This window comes from Symphalangus syndactylus, chromosome 12, assembly GCF_028878055.3.
Source record: "Symphalangus syndactylus isolate Jambi chromosome 12, NHGRI_mSymSyn1-v2.1_pri, whole genome shotgun sequence".
Lineage (NCBI taxonomy): Eukaryota > Metazoa > Chordata > Mammalia > Primates > Hylobatidae > Symphalangus > Symphalangus syndactylus.
Window position 1 is genome coordinate 96,379,556 of NC_072441.2, and position 9,587 is coordinate 96,389,142.

General features: G+C 46.0%; 1 pseudogene; it reads left to right on the forward strand.

Moving 5' to 3' along the window:
- The first annotated feature begins 1,049 nt into the window (after positions 1-1,049).
- On the forward strand, positions 1,050-1,959 carry LOC134734782 (dynactin subunit 5-like; annotated as a pseudogene).
- Positions 1,960-9,587: the final 7,628 nt, after the last annotated feature.

Genomic DNA, 9,587 nt, shown 5'->3' on the forward strand with positions numbered 1-9,587 from the left:
ATTTGTCCAAGGTTATCCACGAAGTTAGTGGCAAGGCCAGGTCTCTGACACCACCCAGCAGTCCAGAGGCCCTTCCCTAATGTTTCAGGGTCCTGTGCTCTTTGGCATATTCCAGTCTTGAGGAGAGAGTCCAGGTCTGTTCATGGTTGCTGTCTTCTACTGACCCAGACTCTGCCTCTGACTCTTCCCTGCCACAGTCCCTGTTTTCTCTCTAAGATTTGGACATCTTTGTGAGAGAAGCAGCTTCCTTTTGGTGCAGAGAGCCAAGTCCAAACAATGATTGTATTCAGAATGACTGGGGAGTTGGAAATATGGCTGATGACTAATCTGTCGTACAGCTTGGACATTTGTTCTTTCATCAAATATTTACTGAGCACCTACTAGGTAACAGGCACTGTGCAACATGCTGAGAAGACAACTGGGTTTTTAGGCTAGTGGAAAAAAGAGAATGAGAACATAGCTTAGGAAGTGACATGGGCACAGAGAGCACTGACCCGGTGTGGGGAAGGCAAGGAGCAGTTGGGCAGGCAAAGAGATAATGGGGAGGAAGAAGAGAGAAAGAGAGAAAGGGAAGAGATAGTGAGAGAGAGAGAAAGTGCTTTCAGGGTCTGCACTAGGCGCAGTGTGTCTGGAGCAGTGTGTGCTGGCTTGGGAGATTGGGAGATGGGACTGGAAAGGTAAGTGGAACAGATTGTAAAGTCTTTTATCGACCATTTAAGAAGCTTGGATTTTAAATAGCAAAGAGTGGGGAACAACAAGTGTTTACAGATGTCTACTTTATGCCAGATATTGTCCTAAGCCTACTACTAACCTCAATCAGTTTTTAAAGCAACTCTAAGAGACTGGGGCTATTATTATTCCCCTTTTACAGATGAGAAGCCTGTGCTAGAAAGGAGAGTCAGGATTGAAACCAGGTAGTCCAGCTTCAGAGACCATGTTTTTTAGCACAGCCCCTGGCCTATGTGGCCTCATTTAAGAGTTTCAGCAGAGAAAGGCCATGGCCAGATAGAAATATTGGAATGGCGGAAGTAGCTGGAATCTCAGAAAGACTGACTGACTGACTCTGACAGGATCCCGGGCTGAGGGAAGGAGGCGGTGGCCATGGAGTTGGTTGAGCTGCTCTACAACAAGTCTGAGTACATCAAGACGGCATCTGGGAACAAAGTCAGCCTCCAGTCAGTGTTGTGTGGAAGCCAGAACATAGTTCTCAATGGCAAGACCATTGTGATGAATGACTGTATTATCCGAGGGGGATCTGGAAAACCTAAGAGTTGGACATCATTGTGTGGTGAAAAGTTGTGGTGTCATAAGGCCACCATTCAAGAAATTCAGCAAAAGTGTTGAATTCTTTCCTTTACATATTGGGGATCATGTCTTTATTGAGGAAGAGTGTGTGGTCAACGCAGCTCAGATTGGTTCTTGCATTCATGTTGGCAAGAACTGTGTGATTGGGTGCCGGTGTTTGTTGAAAGACTGCTGCAAAATTCTTGACAACACAGCATTACCTCCAGAAACTGTGGTCCCATCATTCACTGTCTTCTCAGACTGCCCAGGACGCTTCTCAGGAGACCTCCCGGAGTGCACTCAGGAGCTGATGATTGATGTCACCAAGAGCTACTATCAGAAGTTTTTGCCCCTGACACAAGTCTAGAGTCTCTGCCTCACGTCTTGAATCTGCTTGAGCTCTAAGATGAACCTGGGGACAAAGTAAGCCAGTCAGCACCTACAAAGAGCTCTTGTGTCTTTGACATCTACCACCCTCCTTCTTTTAAAAAATTTCTTTAGAATTTCTCAATCCTCAAGGCTCGAAGCTCTTAAGAATTTACTAACAGATGGACTGTCTGGAAGAGTTGTCTTCAAATGCTGTGCTTACAACTTATCTATGACCAGTCACTTTGTACCATTATCTGTGGAACACAGAATCATCTGTTCCCAACGCTCCAGCCCCTTGGTCCTGTGCATGGCTGGATCCCACCGGAAATGGGCCTGCACAGCAGCAGCACCCTCCTGGTGTGGAGGTTATGTAGCTGGTGTGCTGCTCACGGCCATACACTGCCCATGCTGAGTGCCTCCCACACAGGTAATACCCAGCTTTTCTGCTGTTAACACATTTGGCCAGTTGTTGCAATTGCTCATAATCCTGGGAAAAGGTGTTTGTGACTTTTCAGAGCCCAGATTCCTGTTGGCTATTAAAACTTGAAGGGAGGAGTGATTAGTGTTTCTCTCTCTTCTTCCTAAATGGACCTTAGCTGTCCTAGGGTAGTTAGTAAAAGGCTTTTTACCATTTTGACCTAGGGCCTTTGGCTTTCACTAAAAGTGGGGACCTCAGCATCCCAGATTCTACTTCTGCCAAGTGTTAGATTTGATTCTGTCATGTGGATGCATTAGTCAGGTGGTTACTCCTTGCTTCAAGGTACTTACCTTATTTCACTGAAGACACTGCATTTGTGAACTCTTGCTCCCTGGCCTAGAAAAATTCAGCCTACCCCGTATTTGCCATAAACTCTACAATTCACACCAAAATGTCTGTACTTGGAGACCATTTGCATCTATACATGAAGGACTCTTGAAATCAGTTTGTGGGCACAGATCCCCAGGAGTAAATGAATTTGCTAGGGCTGTTCTTATCATCTCCTTCTGGCCAATAGCACAACCCTTCCTGGTTCTGCTCTGACCTCTTAGCTTAGAAGGAAGATTTAGAAGTGAGGGGCTGAGAAGGTTGGCCTTGCTTAATGCTCTGATCTGAAAGTGAATAGGGCAGAACAGTTCAGCCTTGAAGGTTAGAATTTAGCAGGAGCTATCCTGACTTAATGTCCATTTGTGGGGTTTGCAAAATAGAACAGCTGTATGAAATCATTTCCACTATTTCCATCTAGAACTCCTTTCCAGTTTGTCAGTTTTTTAAAACATTTATACATTAAAACAACCAAAATACATAGCTCAGACAAGATGGAAGTTAATTTCTCTCTACCTTAACAGTGCAGAGATAGTCACCTGGTCCAGGCCAGGCAAGTGGCTGGCTCCATGATGGCATCAGGCACCCAGGTTTCTACTGTCTTGCCATGTGGCCACAGTTAGCAACAAGGGAGGCTGCAAATTTAGTTTCTACTTAGGCAGCCAAAACTCTGAGTTAGGAGATTCCTAGTAAAAAGGAGCAGGGGGAGAATGGCCACTGGGAGACGACAAGCAAACTCACCCAGGCCTCTGTGTTGGCTTCGTTTCCTCCTGCTGCACGTGAGCCTTCTCTGTGCCATTTGGGGCCATAACAGCTGACAGCTCCAGACCTGCATCCTCCCAGCTTGGCGGTCCTGAATAAAAGGTTTCTTCCAGTCCAGTTCTAATTCGGAAACTCCCGAAGTTCTCAGTGGTTTGTTGTGAGTCCCCATGCCCTCTTGGATCAGTCACTGTGGCCTTGCCACAGTGATTAATCCAGTCTGGATCATGACCTTTTCTCGTCCAAAACAAGGTGCTAGGAAGACAAAAACAATAGCTACTACAAACAATAGGAGTTTATAATTATGTGCTGATGTATTTGAAGATGTTGATAGTCGTGGGTGTGTATCCTCAGAAAGGCCAGCTGGACTCCGTCTCCATGGTGGCTCTCACCCTAGGGACCTAGACCAGTCTGTCACCACACAATTACTTTTATAACCCTAGAGAAGAAAGTCTCCTTGTCCTCAGAATACTTGCTGAAGAACAACCAGATGGGAAGGACCTTGATTTGGACTATTTCCAGTGGGCTTGGGGCAAAGGGAATTTAATGGCTCACATAGCTGAAAAGGCAGGGCTAGGTTGGGCTTCGGGCTGCATCCCAGAACTCCAAACAGGGATCTGTCTCTTCGGCTCTCAGCTCTGCTTTCCTTTGAGTTGGCTTTATTCTTGGGCTTCATGGTGTGGCCCCACAGCACGAGTTATTGGTAAAAAGAGCTCCCATTTGCTGACAGAACTGCTGGATTTAGTTCTCATTGGTCCACACAAGGAAGATATCCAGCCTCAAGTCATCACTGTGGCCAGGAAGATGGAATACACTGAGTGGACAGGCCTGGCATGTATCCACAGAGACTGAGAGTTGGTGCTGATGGTGTGGTGGTGGATGAGATTACCTGAAGAAGGGACGAATGGGTGCTGGGTAGGAAAAAGCATCAGCTGTCCAGTTTAGGCCTCTCCTCTTTCCCTGGCATCTTCACTTTCCTCCCTATCCCTGCTGTCCCTTACCCTCTACCCAATCTCTCAGTACTCCTGGTCTTGGGAGGTGCCTTCTGAGGATGCTCCTGGCACGGGTACCTGAGCCTGGATTAGAGGGCAGGGGGAATATGTTGCCTAGCCAAAGTGGGTGTTCAATAAAGAACTATTTGGAGATGGTTTTAAAAAAAAGAAATGTTAGAATGACCACTCCGGCCATAGTGAGGGGAGACCTGGCCCAGGTAAGGAAAATGAGCTGTGAAGAGCTGCCCTTGAAAAGGATGGGACTGTAAGAAGAAAAACATTTTCTTCAGCAAGCCGGAAGACGCTGATGTCCCTGATTCTGGAAGTGGCAGTTGCTTCCTTCACAGTGCGGACAGGAGAGCCTCATGCACAATGAGGCTTTTTAGCTGCTGGAATAGATGCACACTTGGGGGTGTTTAGGAGAAAGTAACAGAGCTGACTGAGGAAATGCAGCAGGGATGATGACAGTCAGAATTATGTATGACGGAGCCAAGTGCCTCCCGAGGGCTACAGTGGAAAGCCCTGGAAAAAGTCAGATGGACAGAAAGCAGGAAGGCGTGGGACAGAGGAGGAAGTTGCAGCACCAATCTACACACCCTTGATGGCAGAGAACGCCATCAGTATGCCCCACGCAGGAGGGGACTGGAGCATCGTTCCCCTTAAGGCAGAATAGGGAAGACAGGCAACATCTTGGGTGGACATTAGGAAACACCCCCAGCAGCAAGGGGACGCGGGGAGATGATGACCCCTGAGTGTCCAATCAGCTCCTCTGTCAGGCGTGAGTCAGCCTCAAAGAGGAGCTTCCCAAGCTCAGCTCTGGATTCTGGCCACACAGAGGTGGCCTGGCCCCTCACTCATGGCTCTGCTCTTGGGGCAGATCTTCTAGGGAGAATAATGCAGAGAGGCAATGGGCTGGGAGAAGGCAGGAATTCTGCAGCTGGGGCTGACGTGCCAGTGTTCAGCTTTGCCTTTTCAGCTATGAGGCCTATCTGTTGCTGAAGGGTGGGAAGATAAAGGAATAATGGCCACTGGGCCTGACCTGGGAAGATCCCGTTCTTCACCCTTCCCAGCCTAAAATACTAGCACCTAACACAGGGCTTAGCATTCAATTCATGCTCAAAATGCCTGCAGTGCACATCAGGAAGTCCTGCAAAATCAGATTTATAGCTGGAAATAGTGACGTCATGAGGGCCCCACAGATAGGAGAGGTCAAAAGCGTATATAGAGTTTTGCAAGCAAACCCAGGCTGGGGAAGAGTTGAGTGGGCATCAGTCCTGCTCTGGAGTGGGACAGTGGCTTCTGAGACAGGACAGTTCCTTTATAGTAAGGAAGCCTCTGAGACACTCCTCTTTTGGAAACAGAGAGAAGGGACTTGCTTATTGGGTTAAAAGCTCATCTTGTAAGAAAACCCAGGTTGGCTGTGCAGTTTCCATGGGGAGGATGCTGCAGCCTGCCTCCCTCCTGCTGCAGGCTGACTCATTCCCTTCTAGACAGACAGATTGTGTCCTGCGTGGGAGTCGCGATGCAGAGCCCAAAGCTGTTCCCTGAGAGTTACAGGAATTACAACCTGCTGAAGAGAATAATTGTTCTAAATATGTTCTTTTTTAGTATATGTGCTGCTGAAGCGAGCATTAAATATGTTCTTTTAATGAGACTTTATTTTTATTATTATTTTATTAATGGAGTCCTAAGAGGAAACAGCAAGAACCACTGTCTTCAAAAAACCATTTGCTTTTTTCTTTGGAGGTGTTTGGTCAATTGGCTCTAAATTCTAAACCCTCCAGTCAGGTCAGGTCTGACTTTTAGTGCCCCTGTGTTTGGAGAAAATCCTGGGCTAAAATTCCCCAGTAAGGCTGCTGCCTTGGGATCAGAGTCTCTGGGTGATCTCCCTTGGCACATGGCATCACCTAGGGATCTAACGCTTAGCAAGGACCTGAAGAAGCATTACTGGTTCATTATGGTTAGGACCTGTCAGAACGGAGCTGACAGCTGTCAAGGCCTCCAGGGCAAAGAAAAGAGCATGTATCATATATGTTATTTTTCCATGTGCCCAGGCAAAAAACTCACCTCCCCAGGAGGAAGCTGGGCTGGCAGAGGTCCTCACTGCTTGTGTGTGGCACCCCCTAACGTCAGATGATTGCTTTTGGTTCTGTTCTGTTAGAGACGTGGCAAGAGCTAAATTTTTAACCATTCCTAGTTTGCAAAGCTTGGATACTGTGCCTGGTGGCTGCTGTTAATGCAGGAGACGTCCAGGCCGATTTTCACCAAGTGAATATAAACAAGAGAGGGCCCTGAACAGCAAGATCTCCACTGGGGGTCATCAGGAGGTAGGCTGCACACAGTGCCCAGCTGGCTCATTAATCTGGCGCAATTTAACAACTGTCTGCCGTGTGCCTGTTGAAGGGCTGGGGCGGGAAGGTGAAAGGTAAGCCCACCTCAAGTTGCTCGCGGATAGCAAATTCTTCTTTGATAAAAGTGCTGACAACTCAGCTTTATCATATATAAAATGGAGGTAATAGAAACCTAATGGTGTCCTTGGGAGAATTTAAAGGTACAATACATGTAAAGTATGTTATACATGCCTAGCCCATAGTAGGTGCACATTATTTGTTGAAGGGATAAATGAATGAAAGTGAATCAAAGGAACAAATATAAGTCAAGCATGCATATTGTGCTGATAGGTAGTAAGTCTGAGCTAGTATCTTAACCCACTTCCAGGTAGGGGAACGTGCAGGTTAATTTGGGATGGGCTGACCTATTACCTAAGTCAGGAAGTGTGAAGGCTGAGAGCTGACGATCAGAAATGGGTCTCAGAGTGTGTGCTGGGTTGAGTTGGAGGCAATAGCCAAAGCATTAGCAGACCAATAGGGCTTTGGGAGACTCTTGGGAGCTAGGGCCCAGCATTAGCGGTGATCAGAAAGGCAGGGCCAGATCGAGGGTGTGCAGACAGAATGGGCAAATGAACAGTAAATTTGGAGGCCTGGGGCCCTCCCTGTTGCTAGAGAAGTGTTTCATGGGTGGGCCTTGTCTTTGAAAGGAGGTGGAGAAAGGAAGCTCCTTCCATGAGGCACTTACATTCATTTCTATCTCCCTGGCCTGAGCACAGAGAAGTATTACATTAATACATACTGGTTTAAAGGTTGTTTCTCTTTCCACTGCTTCCACCAGTTTACAGCTTAGCCTAAGACATAAGGGTGTGGACTGCGAGCCAGGTTCCTCTGTCTACCTCTGCTCTGCCTCTTACCAGGTGTGCAGTCTTACTAGGCAACCTCCTTCTGTCTCAGTTTTCTCATTTGTTAAATGTGAATAATACCTCATAGGGCTGTTATAAGGATTGGATGAGTTACCATAAGTCAAATGCTGAGAATAGTCACTCACGCATTGTAATCTCTCCAGCAGCTCTTAGGCGTTATCATTACCTTCGCCACTGAAATAAAGATCATAGAACTCTGGCAAGAGAGTCCTGATTGGGAGGAAGGACCTTTGGGTCTCATCCTACAATGTTGTATCCTAATGCCTAGAGCCTGGCACACAGTAGGTGCTCAATAAATATTTGTTATTGTTGAATTGTATAGAGTGGGGTTGCTGGTGCAGGGTAGGGAAGGAAGGACAGGACCCAGGGTCTTTTAGACAATTGCCTGACTTCGGGAAAATGGGGCAGAAAATTGGTGAGGGTGTCTGGACTTGGGACCCAGGCACAGCTAGGATTCTGGTGCCACAGACTTGGGGACTGGTCAGTGTGGGGAGCAGGAGAGGCAAGGGAGAGGGAAGAGTGAGAATGACTGACTGGGGCCAGCTCCATTCTTGGATAGGCAGAAATCTGGTTTTGAGTCTGTAATCAGCTCTCTAACTTGCATAGGATAGGAGTGTTGGGTCAATATTTCTGGTTTTCAGGAGTCTTTTATGTAAAATGAAAATGATAACACCAAAAATATGTCTTGCTTTTCTAAGTCATATGTTTGTTAGTAAGTATCAAATAAGGCTAGACCTGTGAAAGTGCTTAATCAACTGTAAATTAACATGGAAATATTATGACTAGTGTAATTTTCTATCTCATTGAAACCTTGATTCCTTAGCATGTCTTCAACTTTTCTGTCTCTGGGATATTTGCATTTTCAGAGAGAGTCTAGAAAAAAAGCCTCAATTATGTCAAAGGAATGAATGGTGAAGACTGAAATATCAGAAAGGTGCTTCTGTGCAAGAGAACTTTCTAATCCTGCACACGGGGACTATGATCGCTGGGAGAGAGGAGTCAGGGAAGAAGGTTTAATAAAAGGGTGGCTGCAAAATGCTTCTAATTTCCATTACTGCTAACCTCCACAATTCTGTCCTTTCTTTTTCAATCTCACTAAGTTGTAAAGTGTCACAGAGGGTCAGGATGGGAACTCTGTCCGTGAGGCTAAGGTGAGGGCAGGAATTGGCCTTGTGGGGCTTCTGTCCCCAGAGAGTACAATGCCTGTTGCTTTTAAATAACTCTCATAAATAAATTGAAAATATCATGTTGTGGTAATATTGAATCCACTTGTACACATGCAAGAATACCTCCACTGAACCCTCTGGGGAAATATTCCCCTTCAATTTCTTTCCTTGTGCATGTAAACCTCTTTTTTCAATATTGATCAATCTATGTACAGCAAACCATGTACAGCAGGAAGCAACCCCTTCTTTTTTGAAAGAGGGAGTTTCATTCTCTTTCCATGTGCAAGATGATTGGGAGAGAAAAGTTTGATTCTTATTTCCCATAGTTTAGTGAGGAATGAGTGGAACAAACTAAGGAAGGTTTTAGTTAGGGAAGTAACACAGTTCTGCAGAGAAATCACCACCTAGTTGCATTTAAGGAGCTGTCAGACTTGAAAGTTAAAAGAGTGGGCTGGGCGCCGTGGCTCATGCCTGTAATCCCAGCATTTTGGAGGCCAAAGTGGGAGGATTGCTTGAGCCCAGGAGTTCAAGACCAGCCTGGGCAACATAGCAATAACCCATCTTAAAAAAAAAAAAAAAAAAGTTAAAAGAGTGAGTGAATTTCAAGTGCTTCCTGGCAGGTGAGGTACTCACTGTTTATCCTCACACAGAAATGTTTTCCACCCTCCTTTTCATCGACTGTCAGAGCTACTTGACCAGAAGAATTGCACTTATGCATAATTTCCCTCTCAGCTCTCTTTCTCGTGGATGCTGATTAGTTAATACGTCCATTTGCTTAAAGATGTTAATTGAGCAGCATTTGATTTTATAGTATGGCTTTTAATAGTAGCAAAGTGTGTGGGTTCTGCTAAAAATTTACCCCCAAATGCAAAGTCTCTTTCCTCTTTGCACTCGATTTTAAGGAATTCCATTCAAACATTGGTAAGAGAATAAATTACTGCGAAGATGCAACGACGAGGACG